Source organism: Malaclemys terrapin, chromosome 10, assembly GCF_027887155.1.
Source record: "Malaclemys terrapin pileata isolate rMalTer1 chromosome 10, rMalTer1.hap1, whole genome shotgun sequence".
Classification (NCBI taxonomy): Eukaryota; Metazoa; Chordata; order Testudines; family Emydidae; genus Malaclemys; species Malaclemys terrapin.
Genome location: NC_071514.1, coordinates 48,006,849 through 48,020,629, shown reverse-complemented (window position 1 = coordinate 48,020,629; position 13,781 = coordinate 48,006,849). Strand labels below are relative to the sequence as shown.

General features: G+C 50.3%; 1 long non-coding RNA gene across 1 annotated transcript in view; it reads left to right on the top strand.

Annotated features, from left to right (window-relative positions):
- LOC128844819 (uncharacterized) overlaps positions 1-9,825 on the top strand; it is a 42,917-nt gene extending 33,092 nt beyond the window's left edge. The window contains exons 2-3 of the long non-coding RNA XR_008446537.1: positions 533-673; positions 8,893-9,825. This is a non-coding gene — a long non-coding RNA (uncharacterized LOC128844819). The remainder of the gene's footprint in view (positions 1-532; positions 674-8,892) is intronic.
- Positions 9,826-13,781: the final 3,956 nt, after the last annotated feature.

Here is a 13,781-nt window from a genome sequence, read left to right as displayed (position 1 = left end):
TATATGGCCCACATCCCCATAGAATCTGAGCACCTCACAATCATTAAAGAATTTTATCCTCACAACAGCCCTGTGAGAGTGGGATGTGTTATCTAGCCACTGTTTGATCAATGGGGAAACGGGGGTTAGGGTGGATTAAATTATTTGCTTAAGGTCACAAAGGAAGTGTACAGCTGAGCCAGAAGTCTCCTAGTCCCAGGATCCTATCCATTAGACTAGACCACCCTTTCCCTCCTTCTATTAATAGGGCTTGACAGTTTAGGTAACCTGTACCCAGCTTAGAACAGCCAGAGCTGCAAAGCTTGGATTCAGAGCCAAACATTTCCCAAGTTTTAGGGGAAGGGATTTTGGTTCAGACTTGTTTAAGAGAGGAATTATTTAGCAGCCTCAGCCAAGGATGCCACTGAAACAGCCCTTGGCAGTGCCCCTTGGGATAATTGGCTTGTTGGCCAAACCTTAATGAGTACTACTGGTTTAGCTCATGTGCCTGATGAAAACATTGTCTATATCAATACTGTCGTTTGTCTTCAAGCAGGTATATTTTGCAACAGGCTGTGACAACCTACCACTTTAAGGTTATCACAGCAGCTGCTCCTTCCTTCACTGTGATGGCAAGCAGAGAATTCAGACCTTCTGCTCCAAAACCACAAGCCCTCTACCACTTGTGCTGAAGGTGAGTTTCTCTTAGCGGTATAGGGCCTATGGTATATCATTGAGAAGTTCTGATTTCATCCACTAGATGGCAGAAGCACATATACATAGTGGCTAGTTAATCACAGTATTTTCATTTCACAATTGCATACTACAGCCAATGTAAAATACTAAATAATTTAAAAGCTATGAAAAGATCACACTTAACATGCATATACTTACATCCTCAAACATTACTTTTTACAAATGAGACCTCATATAACAGAGGTATACATTAGCCTCATTTTACTGATGGGGAAGCTGAAACTAAGAGAGCTTAAGGGTATGTCTACACTGCAATTAGACACCTGCAGCTGGCCCGTGACGACTGACTCATGCTCATGGGACTTGGCCTAAGGGGCTTTTAATTGTAGTGTGTGGACATTTGGGCTCAGGTTGGAGCCTGGGTTCTAGGACCCTGTGAGGTCGGAGGGTCCCAGAGCTCAGGCTTCAGCCCAAGCCTGAACATCTACATTGCAATTAAACAGCCCTGGAGCCTGAGCCTCGTGAGCCCGGGTCAGCTGGCATGGGCCAGCTGCGGGTATCTCATTGCAGCATAGCCATACCCGAAGTGACTTGCTGAAGGTCACAGTACAAAGGCAGTGGGAAAGTGGGGTTAAATGCCAGAAGCTTATGAATGAGTGTCCTGTGTTCAACTTCAATCAACTTGATAATGCTGCCCCACGAACAAGCCCCATGGCTCAGGGTTATGCCCCTCCATCCCTCCCCAAGTTCCTAAGCATGTCTCTATTAAACCTGAGGTGGGAGAGGGCTGTGACAGGACTAATGCTGCCTTCTGGGCCAAGTCGCTCCTCCAAGCAAATGAACATGGCTGAGGTACAGCCCTTTTTTAATGCAAATGCTGACAGGTCCTGGAGCTATAGTGGCTCTGAAATGATCTGTACACACTAGGCATGAGGCAGTGATGCCCAGAGAAAAGTCCCTCTTCCTGTGATCTCACTGACCTCTGGGAGATCCTTTGGGCCACACCATGTCTAAGACAGAGAAGAGTTTCTACATCAAACTGATTTTTTTCAATGGGTCCGCCTGTCTCTGTGCTACTCCGTGTTACAGGAGGAGCTGTTGAGGCCTTGCTTAGTGCTGACCAGAGTATTTGTAACAAAAATCCCCCCACTCTCCCAGAGGCGGATTATAGTTTTGTGGGACCCTGGGCCTGAGCAACCGGGGGCCCCTCCCCACCCCTTCCACCTGCAGTCCCCCTCCCTCCTCCCTGCACTCCTGCTGGGGAAATGGGGTCAGGACACAGGGACTTGCACCACTCTGCCTGCCTGGTGCTCTTGCCGGGGAGCGGGTTCAGGGTGTGGGAGCTTCCCCCGTTTCCTGGCAGGAGCGCTGGCCAGGCAGAGTGGGACAAGCCCCTGCACCCTGACTCTGCTCCCCAGTAGGAGCGCCGGGCAGGCAGAGTGGGTCAGGGCGCAGAGGTGCCCATTTTTCTGGGGCCCCGCAATTGGCCATGTGGAACCCATCGGGTTTGCTCCATTTAGTCTGAAGGAAGAGGAGATCCATGGGTGATGAGGTGCTGGACAAGCCGGCTGCTGCTCCGGTTTTAGGTTCCTCCTGCAGATGTTTTATTTTAGACTGTAGTACTGTGTCCCCCTGGGAGAACATTTGCCCAGGCTCCCCAAGTAAACACTAGCCCCGCTGCTATGTGGTGACACCCACTGGGGTCCGTAAGCCTCCATTGTCAGAGTGTAATCCCCCTCCCGCGCCCCCCTAGTTCATTGCTGAGTCGCCTATTGTGTCCGGTATTCCCAGACGGCAGCCTGTAACCAGGGCTCTTTCATTAGCTATTTAACCTCTGGCCTGGAGCTGATACAGCTGTGCTATTCAGGGGCTAGGCAGCACTCCTGCCTCCTGGCATTTCCCTTGTCACAAGCAGGCAGCTACCTTTATTTGAAAGCAGCCATGCAACAGGAGCTGCAGTCACCTCCACAAGTCCCTGTCACCAGGGCCGGCTCTAACTTTTTTGCCGCACCAGGCAAAAAAAAAGAGCGCCGCCCCACCGTAACACCCACCCCCAGCGCTGCGCCATCACGCCGCCCCCCAGTGCCGCGCCGGGCCGCTGAAACCCGCCCCCCCAGCGCCGCACGGGGCCACCCAAACCCCTCCCCGCCCAGTGCCAGGCCGGGCTGGGCTGGGCCGCCCAAATCCCCAGAGCACCGGGGCGCCGAACCCCTGCCCCCCCGAGTGCCGTGCCGGGCCGCCGAAACCCCCGCCCCCACCTGAGCGCCACACTGGGCCGCTGAAACCCCTGGAGCGCCGGGCCAGGCCGCCCAAACCCCGCCCCGAGCATTGCGCCGGACCGGACTGCCCAAACCCCCAGAGCGCCGCACCAGGCTGGGCCGGCCAAACCCCCTGAGTGCTGCACCACGCTGCTGAAGCCCCCTGTCCTCCCCCCAGCGCCGCGCTGCCGAAACACCCCTGTGCTGCCCAGCCAAAACAAAAACAAAAACAAAAAACCAGTTTTTTTTTTACCCCTCGAGCGCCCCCCCGCCACCCCAACATTGGCCGCCCCTTCTGAGGTGCCGCCCCAAGCATGTGCTTGGTCGGCTGGTGCCTAGAGCCGGCCCTGCCTGTCACACTGTCACGTACACCCAGGCACCCACAACAACCTGCACAAAAACGCTCTCTGGTTTTCTCCTGATCTCATGCAATCCTAGCTTCTGTTTGAATGTTCTGGTGGGCCTGGGCATGTGGACATGGCCCTTCCCTCAGCCACCTGCCCTACCCATAAACACAAGCATCAAGGCTGGTGATTTGTGATCTGCAGGGCTAAGCCCCCACCCCCTTCATTCTGATCTGGGTCTCCTGGGTCCTTGCTTAACAGCCTCTCTGAACCTGAGATTCCCCCACTCCATTCAGACCATCCCTGACGAAGGGATGGGCCTAGCTGAATCGTGTACAAGGATGGATTTATGTCTCACGCATGGTCCAGAAAGGCATGAGAATCTGGGCCTTTCAAGAATAGTCGTTGACATAGGGTTGTCAACTTTCTGATTGCAGAAAACCGAACACCCCTGCCCTGCACCCTCCCGATGCCCCACCCCTGCCATATCCCTTCTCTGCAGTCCTGCGCCCACTCGCTTCATCCCCCCTCCCTCCATTGCTCACTCTCCCCCACCCTTGCTCATTTTCACGGGCTGGGGGTTGGGGTGCAGGAGGGTGTGAGAGCTCTGGGGTCGGGCCAGAAATTAGGGGTTCAGAGTGTGGGTGGGGGCTCTGGGCTGGGGCAGCTGGATAAGGTGTAGGAGGGGGTACGGGCTCTGGGCTGGGGGTGTGGGCTCTGGAGTGGGGCCAGAAATGAGGGGTTCAGGGTGCTGGAGGAAGCTCCAGGCTGGGGCAGGGTGTTCGGGTGTTGGGGGTGAGAGCTCTAGCTGGGGGTGTAGGCTCTGGTGTCAGGCTGAGGCTGAGGGGTTCAAAGTATGGGAGATGGTGCAGTCTCTGGGAGGGAGTTTGGGTGTGGGAGGGAGCTCAGGGCTGGGGCAGGGGGCTGGGTGTGGGGGCGTGAGGAGTGTGGGATCTGGGAGAGAGTTAGGGTGCTGGAGGGGATTCCAACCTGGAGCAGGGGGTTGGGGTGCAGGAGGGGGTTCAGGGTGCAGGTGCCGGGTGTTGCTTCCTTCAAGCAGCTCCTGGAAATGGCCGGCATTTCCCTCCAGCTCCTAGGTGGAGGGGAGGCCAGATGGCTCTACGTGCTGCCCTCATCCACAGGCATCGCGCCCGCAGCTTTCATTGGCCATGGTTCCCAGCCAATGGGAGCTGCGGAGCCAGCACTCAGGGCGGAGGGCAAAGTGTGGTGCCCCCATGGCTGTGCCTCTGCTTAGGAGCCAGAGGATAGGCTGGCCACTTCAAGGAACCACATGGAGCCAGGGAATGCAGGGAGCCTGCCTCAGCCCTGCTGCGCTGTCAACCAGCCTTTTAATGGCCTGGTAAGCGGTGCTGAGCAGAGCCAGCAGGGTCTCTTTTTGACTGGGTGTTCCCATCAAAAACTGGATGCTGAGCAACCCTATATTGACATTAAAGTAACATCTGAGCAGGACCCAGTGTGCTACGCATGGTACATGCACATAGTAAGAGACAAGCCTTTGCTCTAAGAGTTTCTGATCTAAAGAGGCAGGGCAGACAATGTGTGGGAGAAAGGAATGAGTATTATTCTCCAGTCTACAAGTGGAGAATTGAGATGCAGAGCGATTAAGGCACAGACTCTCAAAATTACTGAGGAGCTGAACTCCCATTGATTTAAATGAGAGATAAGTGCCTAAATACCTCTGAGGAGCTGGGCTGAAGTGACTGTCCCACGGTCCCACAGGGATCGTGTGGTAGAGTGCAGTCCATGCGGGGCTCTAACCAATGGCAGATTAATGCACGAGCCCATGGGGCCCGTGCCCAGGGGCTCTGGCCAATTTGGAGGCCCCAGAACTAGTGTGGGGGCGGGGCGCACTGGTGCCAGAACTGTGGTCCCGCCCCCTGCTCCTCCTCTTTCCCCCAGGGCTCTGCTCCCTCCTCCTCCTCTCCCCCTGTTTTCCCCCTGAGGTCCTGCCCCCTGGCCAGGCTGGAAGCCAGAGCCAGGCTGTGATAAGAGCCACCCAGGGAGCCCGTGCTGCTGTGGGGAGCTCCAGCTTCCAGCCTGGCCAGGGTGTGGGGCACCACGGCGAATGTGCTGCTAGCAGGGTCTGCGCTTCATGGCAGGGAAGCTGATCACCGTATCAGCTCCACTGCCACAAAGGGCAGCCCTTGCCGGCACCGCCACTTCTCACCAGCCTGAGGTCAATACTCCCATGTTAAAAAGTGGGCAGGCTTGGCCCTCCTGCCCTTCCCCAGTTCCAGCACCTCTGAGCCCCCAAGGTGTGGGAGGCTCAACTGCTCTTTGTGACCAGGGCCCCAGTACAACTTAATCCACCTCTGGCCCTAACCACAAGACCACCTATTGGTCAACATTGGGTGTGCCCTTGGCACATAGTAACCTTTAGGTTGAAATGTTCCCAATCAGTATTGAGTTGTTAAAGACAAGGATGCATAAAACCCCAGGTTCAAGCCTCTATGTCAGTTACACAAAATGTGTTTAGTAGAGTGATTGGGTAAGCAGATGGGCATGCAATTACCACTGACACTCAATGATGAAATAGTGTATCAAGGAGTGCTCAGTCCACTGACAACAGAGTGAAGTACAGCCTTATTACCCTGGCACCTAATGGATCCCTTTGGGTATTAATTGGAGCGCTCCTCAATTTAGCAAACCTACTCTTTTTCTACTAATTAATACTAATTAATATTAAACTACACTTTATCATAATTATATTTCTGCCCCTTTTTAATAGCTCTTTACATTACATGTATTTCAATTAACATCTGCACCAGTGCCCTTCCCATACTATAAATATAGATAGCATGTTAATAGAACATTCACAAGTCTTAATAATCCTGCTCAAACTAGTTATAACCTTAACATAACAGTAACATAACCCTGGGTCAGAGCCTTGCTAACTCTTACTTTGCCATAACACTGTATCTCCAATTTATCTCTAATTTTTTCACACTAGCAACTTTAATTTCCTATACTCCTCTACATCTAGGCTAATTATTTCCCAACCTGTGCCATCTTATAGGTTACATATGACATAACCACTTTGTGACAGTTTCTCCTGATTGGCCAGCTGAGTTGAGAATGCCTAGTGTTTGTATAGTGCTTTGAGATCCGCGCATGGAGGGCGTTAGGGGTGGAAGTTTGCATGAAATGCTTTCTGAGAACTGAGTTTGCCTTCCTCTGACAATGGATCTCCCAACCCTGATGCAGAGCCTAAGGATCGCCCTCTCTTGCAGTGAGCAGGGAAACCAGGTGCCATGTTCATTCAGTTCTGAGCTTCCTCATGTTGTCCAGTGTGAAGAGATCATCCGCTCTGAGTGGAAGAAGGGGGTCTAGTCATTGTGTTTGCTCAGTTCTGAGGTGCCTCCCTGCTTCTCTGATTGGATCTCTCTTCCTGGCCACCCAGGGCATGAACTGATCACGCCAACTGCTCAAATTCCACCACTGAGCAATTTGAGACCTCTTGAGATCCCTGATCTCTTAGGGAGGCACATATAGCTGGAAGTATATATAGAGCTTATCAAAGAAGAACCACAAGTAAGAAGGGCCAACTTATTGTTTATTGACCATGAACAGGGTGCAGCTAACTCAGCAAAGTGAGCATCTGTCTGCAGTCTGGGAAAGAGCTAGTGAGTTATTTCCTCTGGGATGACCCGCCTCATGTCACCCGTATGGAGTGAAAAGTAGCTGTAAAACATGTTATTCACCGGGCTGGGAGCAGATGTGTTTCCATAGGTGAGTGTGGCCATGCCTCTTATACAGGGGAAGAAGTGTGTGCATTGTTCCAGCATTCCATTCCCAGAGTCCCACAGATGTGGTGGATTTCATCCAGCCAAGATGTGGAGGAGGCGCAGGACTGAGGTGTGATTGTTACATGCATTTACCACATTGGGGGATGGAGCTGCAGAAAGCTTCTGGCCAGGCTGCAGGAAGCCTCAGTTCCATGCTTGGATTTGTCACTGGCCTTGGGCAAGTCATTTAATCTCTCAGTGCTGCAATTTCCCCATCTCTGAAATGGGGGTAATGCTACCAATCTCCTTTGTAAAGTGCCTTGAAATCTATAGCGGGAGAGTGCTAGGTTAGAGCTAAGTATTACTGCAGCTGCTACTTCCTGGACCTGTGGGTGTCAGGCAGGGTCAAACTTACCTTCTTCTTTATCAAAGGCCATCACGTGAGTTGTAAAGATGGGATACCTACATCCCGAGTAGCTCCTACATCCTCTGGCCCTCATTCAGGAAAATTCCTACTGAAAATCAATGAGAGATTAATACTGTCTAGGCTATAAACAAGCAGCTGCTGAAGACACTGGCCACATGACAGCATGCTGACAGTTGTAGGTGAGCTAGCCAAACAGAGTCCTGCGGCTACTCCCTGCCAGCAGGTTAACATTTTGAAATGTCTGATGTTGGCAGCCCCTGCACTAAGGAGGAGTGGAGTGTGTGTGTGAGGTGGGACTGCAGCTAGTCCTAAGGAGATGGCAGTATCAGGAAGGGATGTGTTTGAAGGCAGAGTAGATATGAATATTCCATCAAGCTGGCCCTTATACATTATCCAGATCTTCAAAGAGAACTTAGCGCTAACTAAGCCAAGTTCTCTTTAGAGGGGCACGTTCCTTCCAGGAGCTACCACATGCATGGGGGGCGGGGGGCTGTGAGATGGCAGCTTTCAGCCATGTTTGGGGAGACAGCATGCACTGTACATTAACAACTAAGTATAATGCTTTCACAGATCCGTTTCTATGGGGACGAGTCTTACTTTTAAAGTTCTGTGGCTCAGTCTTTCTCCCATTGATGTCAATGTGAGTTATAATAGTAAATAGATTCTGGATGGGACACAAAGCCTCCTGCATCGAGGCTTAAGCCAATCTCTAGGGTTAGGAGGAGACTTCCCTAAAGAGAGATTATCTCATAATTCCCTCTGGCAGTTTCTTGCCCTTCCACTAGGGCTCACTATTGTCAGAGATGGGGTACTAGACAATATGGTCCTCTGGTCTGAGTTGCTCTTGTCAAGCCATCAGTTCCTATAAGTCTTGTCTAGGAGATTGCATTTGGCTCAGTGAGCCAATCTGCTTTCGGTCTCTGTTTCCTCGGCCACCTAACTTGATTTTAGAAATCTAACTTGTTTAAGAAAACTACAGAACTGGGTGAATATGGGCACATAGGAGAAAAGGACCTGGAGTTAAGCAGTAATGAGAGAGAGTCACAAGACAGTCACTCACAGAAACTAATGGCAGGTGCATTTAAAAGAGATATAAAGAAGCCCTCCATACCCTGGGTGGTGTGTACAACTCACTGCTGCAGGAGGTCACTGAGTCAAATGCTGTGGCAGGGAGTTAAAAAGACTCCTCAAAGTTATTTAGGCTCCTAACTTCCATTGATTTCAATGAAAGTTAGGAGCCTAAATACATCTGAGGATCTGGGTCTAAGTTCAGAGCACTCAAAGCTCATGTTTCAGGGCATAAATAAAGGGGGTCATGAAGGACATGGTCCTCCACATGCACAGGTGCATTGAGGCAAATGCATCACTGTGTAATCCTGTAGAAGTCTATAGAGTTACAGCAGGGATTAATTTGGTTCATTGGTTGTTGTTTTTTTCTCCAGCTTTCCTCAGAAAGACCAGGTATTGGCCACTGTCAGAGGCATGAAACCAGACTAGATGGACCAGAGATACACCTGCCAACATCAGAAAGCTACAAATGGGAACATCTGGGGAGAAAAAAACAGGGACAAGACCTTTCTTTTCCTTGAAATGCATTGGACCGGGAAAGCTTTTAGAGGGACTAAGTAGAACAATGATGTATATATCTAACTAAAAATACCCTCCCTCCTATATATAGTGGTTGGCATGACTGAGCATTTTGTAAATGGATCAGTAGAGGCACCGCTCTGATCGGGAGCAGCAAATCCTATGTGATGATGTGGGGATCTATCGACGTACAAGTGAGATTATGAACACTCTGTATGGCTCTGTGCCAGGTTGCAAACTCCATTTTGAATGGTTTGCTGCCTATGCTGTTGTCCTTTCCTCTCCATATTGGACTGAAATTCCAAAGTATGGGATCCTGGGTCTAATATTGGAGGGTTGTTAAATCTTGATCATCTTCTATTCAAACAGAAGCACCCTTGGACATAGAGCTGCTGCTGCCCAGAAGAACCAGTCTGGGCTGGTAACTAAGTAATGGATCACCTGGTGAGGGATTTTGATCACCTGCTGAGACTGAATGGAGCACTACTTGACAAAGGGGGTGGATGGTTATAGACTAGAGGGTCTCTCAGCAGCCATTTTAAGAAGCACAAGTGACCACAAGCAGAAGCAGTGAAAGCCTGGGCAGGAGAGTGGAAGGGCACTGACGATAGAGGTCAGAGCAAGAGAGAAAGGGCATGATTCAGAAAAGAAGCCGTGTACTGCAGGGGGGTCCAGGACTGCTCGGAAGGGCCTGCCACAGCCCAGAGCACTCTCCTGGGTGGTGAGGAAACGGAGGCAGGGAAAGATATATAGATTTTTTTTATTATTTTGTGTAGATCTATGTATTTCTTGTGCTACTTAAGTAAAGAGTAATGTTGTTTAGAATCCTATGCAATATCTATGTATCTGCTTCGCTTCCATGTGCCTCTGAAGAGAGGAACTTTAAAACTGCAGTGCTCACAAGGTCAAACTCTGAAGAAAGATGTGTTTTTAAGCTACTGGGTCAGCACTGGTCGCAGGGACTTGGTAGCTCGGATCTGGTTGTTCAGCTGTCAGACAGAGGATCTGCACCTAGGGTGACTGGATGTCCCGATTTTATAGGGACAGTCCTGATTTTTGGGCCTTTTTCTTGAATAGGCTCCTATTACCCCCCACCCCCTGTCCCGATTTTTCACATTTGCTGTCTGGTCACCCTATCTGCACCCCAAGAATGTGCCTAAAGACCCCAGCTGGGGGCAGTGCCTGGATTCTGTTCACAGTCAGGAAGCTTAAAGGGCACCCAGGGACTGGTGAAGTGGGCTCCAAACAACAGCCTGCTGAGTGCCCACTGTGGGAGGGGTGTGTGCACCTAATACAGGACAGCCCTATTCCTGCTCTATGAGAATAGATCAGTTGTGGTGCTAGCCTGAGAGACTTGGGTTCAATTCCCTGCTTTATCCCAGACTTCCTTGGGTAAGTCACTTAATGTCTCTGTGCCTCAGTTCTCCATCTGTACAATGGGGATAAAAGCACTGTTCTGCCTGAGGGGGTGTTGTGAGGATGAATATATTAAGTATTGCAAGCTTGCTTGGATGCTCTGGCAGTTGGGGTCAGATGAGAACTTCAGCTAGATAGAATTGTGTTTGTAAATGGTACCAGCTGAGTTGATGCTTTCTTGTGGTTTTGTTTAGAGGGGTCTGAGCTGTGAAGCCCAGATCTTGATTTCAAATGTTGCTAGGGTCCTGCGGTATTTGCATCAGGCTCAGCCCCAGTTCTGCTAGAACTGTACAGGCTCTTATTGTGGAAGACCTGGCTGCTTCTCTCTGGAAATATGAAGTGGTGTTGTTTTGAGCACTAGATCCTTGTAAATAGGTTTGGTTCCACTGCATAGCTGGGAAATTCCAGATCGGCAGCCACACAGTCTCAACTCACAGCCCGTCCAGGAATGTGGTTACTCAGTTCCTAGGAGAGCTCTCAGCACACACTCTGCCGTGGTGACAGCTACACACCAGGCCCTTCCCAATGCAGGGAGCACTCTGAAGCTGACAGCAGGAACTTAGAGCTGAAGCAGCCTCAGACTTTGTCCTGATCCATCTCTTCTCTGACAGATCTAAAAAGTGGATTTAGTGCTGGTGGTGAGAGAAGCCCTGGTGACTAAAGACCCCCTCCTTGCTCTCAGAACAGGGGTAGAACCAGCAAGCATTCTCTGCTGCCCTGCCAGCGAGATTCAGAGGGAGAGAAGGTGGGGAGTTCAGTCCCTGCAGCCCATTCATTCCTTTGCCCTCTCTATGGAGCCTACCAGCTTTGTGGTGGCTGTGACGTGGCTGCCTGCCCATTGGGACCTGGATGGAGACTCACCAACTCATTTCACACAGGCCACCTACTGTGCTGCCATCAGATGATAACACCATCTGGGCACTGCCAGCAAGTGGGATCTAGCCATCATGACCTCTAAACCATTCCCATCAGCCTGCAAGCTGAGTTCCTAGCCCTACTGGTGCTGGAAAGCCTGGATGTGAATGGAGGCATTTCTGAGTTTGCTGTCAGCCGCAAACAGTAGCTGAAGGTGTGAAATTTCATAGTTCATCTTAAGGGGGTGTTAAGTTTGAAACCTAATTCGGAGCTCTACAATGTCAACATCATTAACCATGGCTCTGTTGTTTCTTTTCCCGGAAACATGGCGGCTAGCTGGACCTCCTGCGTATTTGAAAGGCTATTCCCATAGGAATAGGAAATTTCCCATAGGAAAGCTGCAAATAAGCAAATCACAGATGATCCTATTGAATCATTTTCTGCTCATTTAGGAAGCTTAGGCTGTTGGCCTCGAGGTCAGTGGATGGGGGTTTGGGGTCTTGGTGGAATCCAGCAGCTGGGAAGGCTGCCCAGTTTATTGCTATTTGCATGACAATAGCACCTCGAGGCCCCAGCTGGGGTCACAGCCCCATTGTACTGGATGCTGTACAGAGATAGTAAATGCCTCACAGGCCAGTCTCCTGCAGTTCTTTGCAGTTCTTACACTGCACCGTGCTGCTGAGCATGGATACTGTTGTGATATGTGTATCTGAGGTCAGCGACACACAGCCCTAAGTGCTTTTCTTCCTTTCCTTTCCAGCTGATAGATTTGTTTTGAAGAAGCTCTTTCTCTAGTCTCCTCCCTCCTGAAAGTGAGAAAAACCCTGCCTTGCCTTTCCAGAGCTAACTAATAACTCACCCCCACACGCTAGGAGCAGAGTATCTATCAGGGTAGAATTCTAGAACTCTCCATTCTCCTCTACCACAGCATCCTCTTCTTCAGTGAACGCTGGGGTGTGAGGGGGGCCAGATCTCCCACACAGAGCTCCAAGTGGCTGCTGGAGTAGCCATTAATTCCCTGGAAATGACCTGCACAGTCCACAAAATTTTCATACAGTGAAACTTGTATGAGCTTCGCTGGGGCCTGTAGAGGCTCTAGCATACAAAAAACTAGATTCAATCAGCCCCTGGAGGAATAGTTTGTAGTTTGGCTTAATATGTCATGCTTAAAATCAAAGGTCAAACCTGGGTGCCTAAAGTTAAACTCCTCACAAGGGATTTAGGAACCTAAATTGAGGTAACCAAGTCTGAAAATGTTTGTCCCAAATTCCTACTTTATGACATCATTGCAACAGGGATACTCCAGAAGAGGCAGGATGGCCCAGTGGTTAGGGACTAGCCTGGGACTTGGAAAGTTACATTTCCTGCTCTGCCCTAGACTCCCTGTAGGCTAGTCCTTGAGTCATTAGGACCTGTGGAGTTCTCTGGCTAAGCCCCCTGCTTTGTTTTAAATGGCTACATTCTGTTTTACACCAGTTTGGCTGGGACTGTGTCCTGCTTATACAAGAACTGGACCTCCTTTAATACAATGCCATGCAGACTGACTTGTTTCATATTAACCCAGACATTTTCAGCAGTAACTAGACTCTGCCTATTCAAAGTGGGTAAGTGGCTCATTTCTAATCCAGCTTCCAGTGTGATTCCTTGTGATTCATTTAAGAGCAAGCTCCAGCAGAGACTGGTGCTGCACACCTCATGCTGGCTACCCAGTGGGGAGTCTGGTCTCTTGATGGACCTGTTGCTGCCTTTGGGCCACAAGGTTCTTGATTTGAGTCTCTGCTGGCACATGGATCACATGTGGAGGGTGTAACCACATAGCAGGAGCCTTTATAAACAGGCTAAGCCTGTTGGGTGTGCCTAGCCACTGACTGGTAGAGGCAATGGAGAGAGTTATCATTGAGGCTATTGGGATACATCTGACTTGTATGTGATACTGACACAGAACTGGGGCTGTGTTCTGCTTGGATAGCTTATTAGTACACATATGAGGTGTGACCTGCTTGGAACTCCAAGATCAAACCCCTGCAGGATCCACTCTGTCCTTTCGGGGTAGCTAAATTCAATCCCACACAGTTTACTGTGGGTGGGTCTTAAACACTGAAGCCCCTGTTTGACTATAGATGTTAAAGATCTCAGGGCACTCTGGAAGAGCAGGAGTTTGCCACAGTGTCCCTGGTTAAAGAGTCCTTAGGTGCCAGTTGGTTGCCACTCTCCACCTCAAAGACAGCTGCATTTCAGTGTGTGTGTGTGTGTGTGTGTGTGTGTGTGTGTGTGTGTGTGTGTGTGTATTCAGTTTGTAAAGCATTTGAGGATGCTTCATCAGGGAAGGTGCAGAGGAATGTCAAATAGCAGCCTGTGTTTGTCTGGAAAGCATTCTGTGAGCCTCTTTGCATGGAAGCTGCTTCACAAAAATAATGTATTCTATCCATCACAGCCTTCTGACACTGGTTATCTGGAGCCACCTACAGTGGAC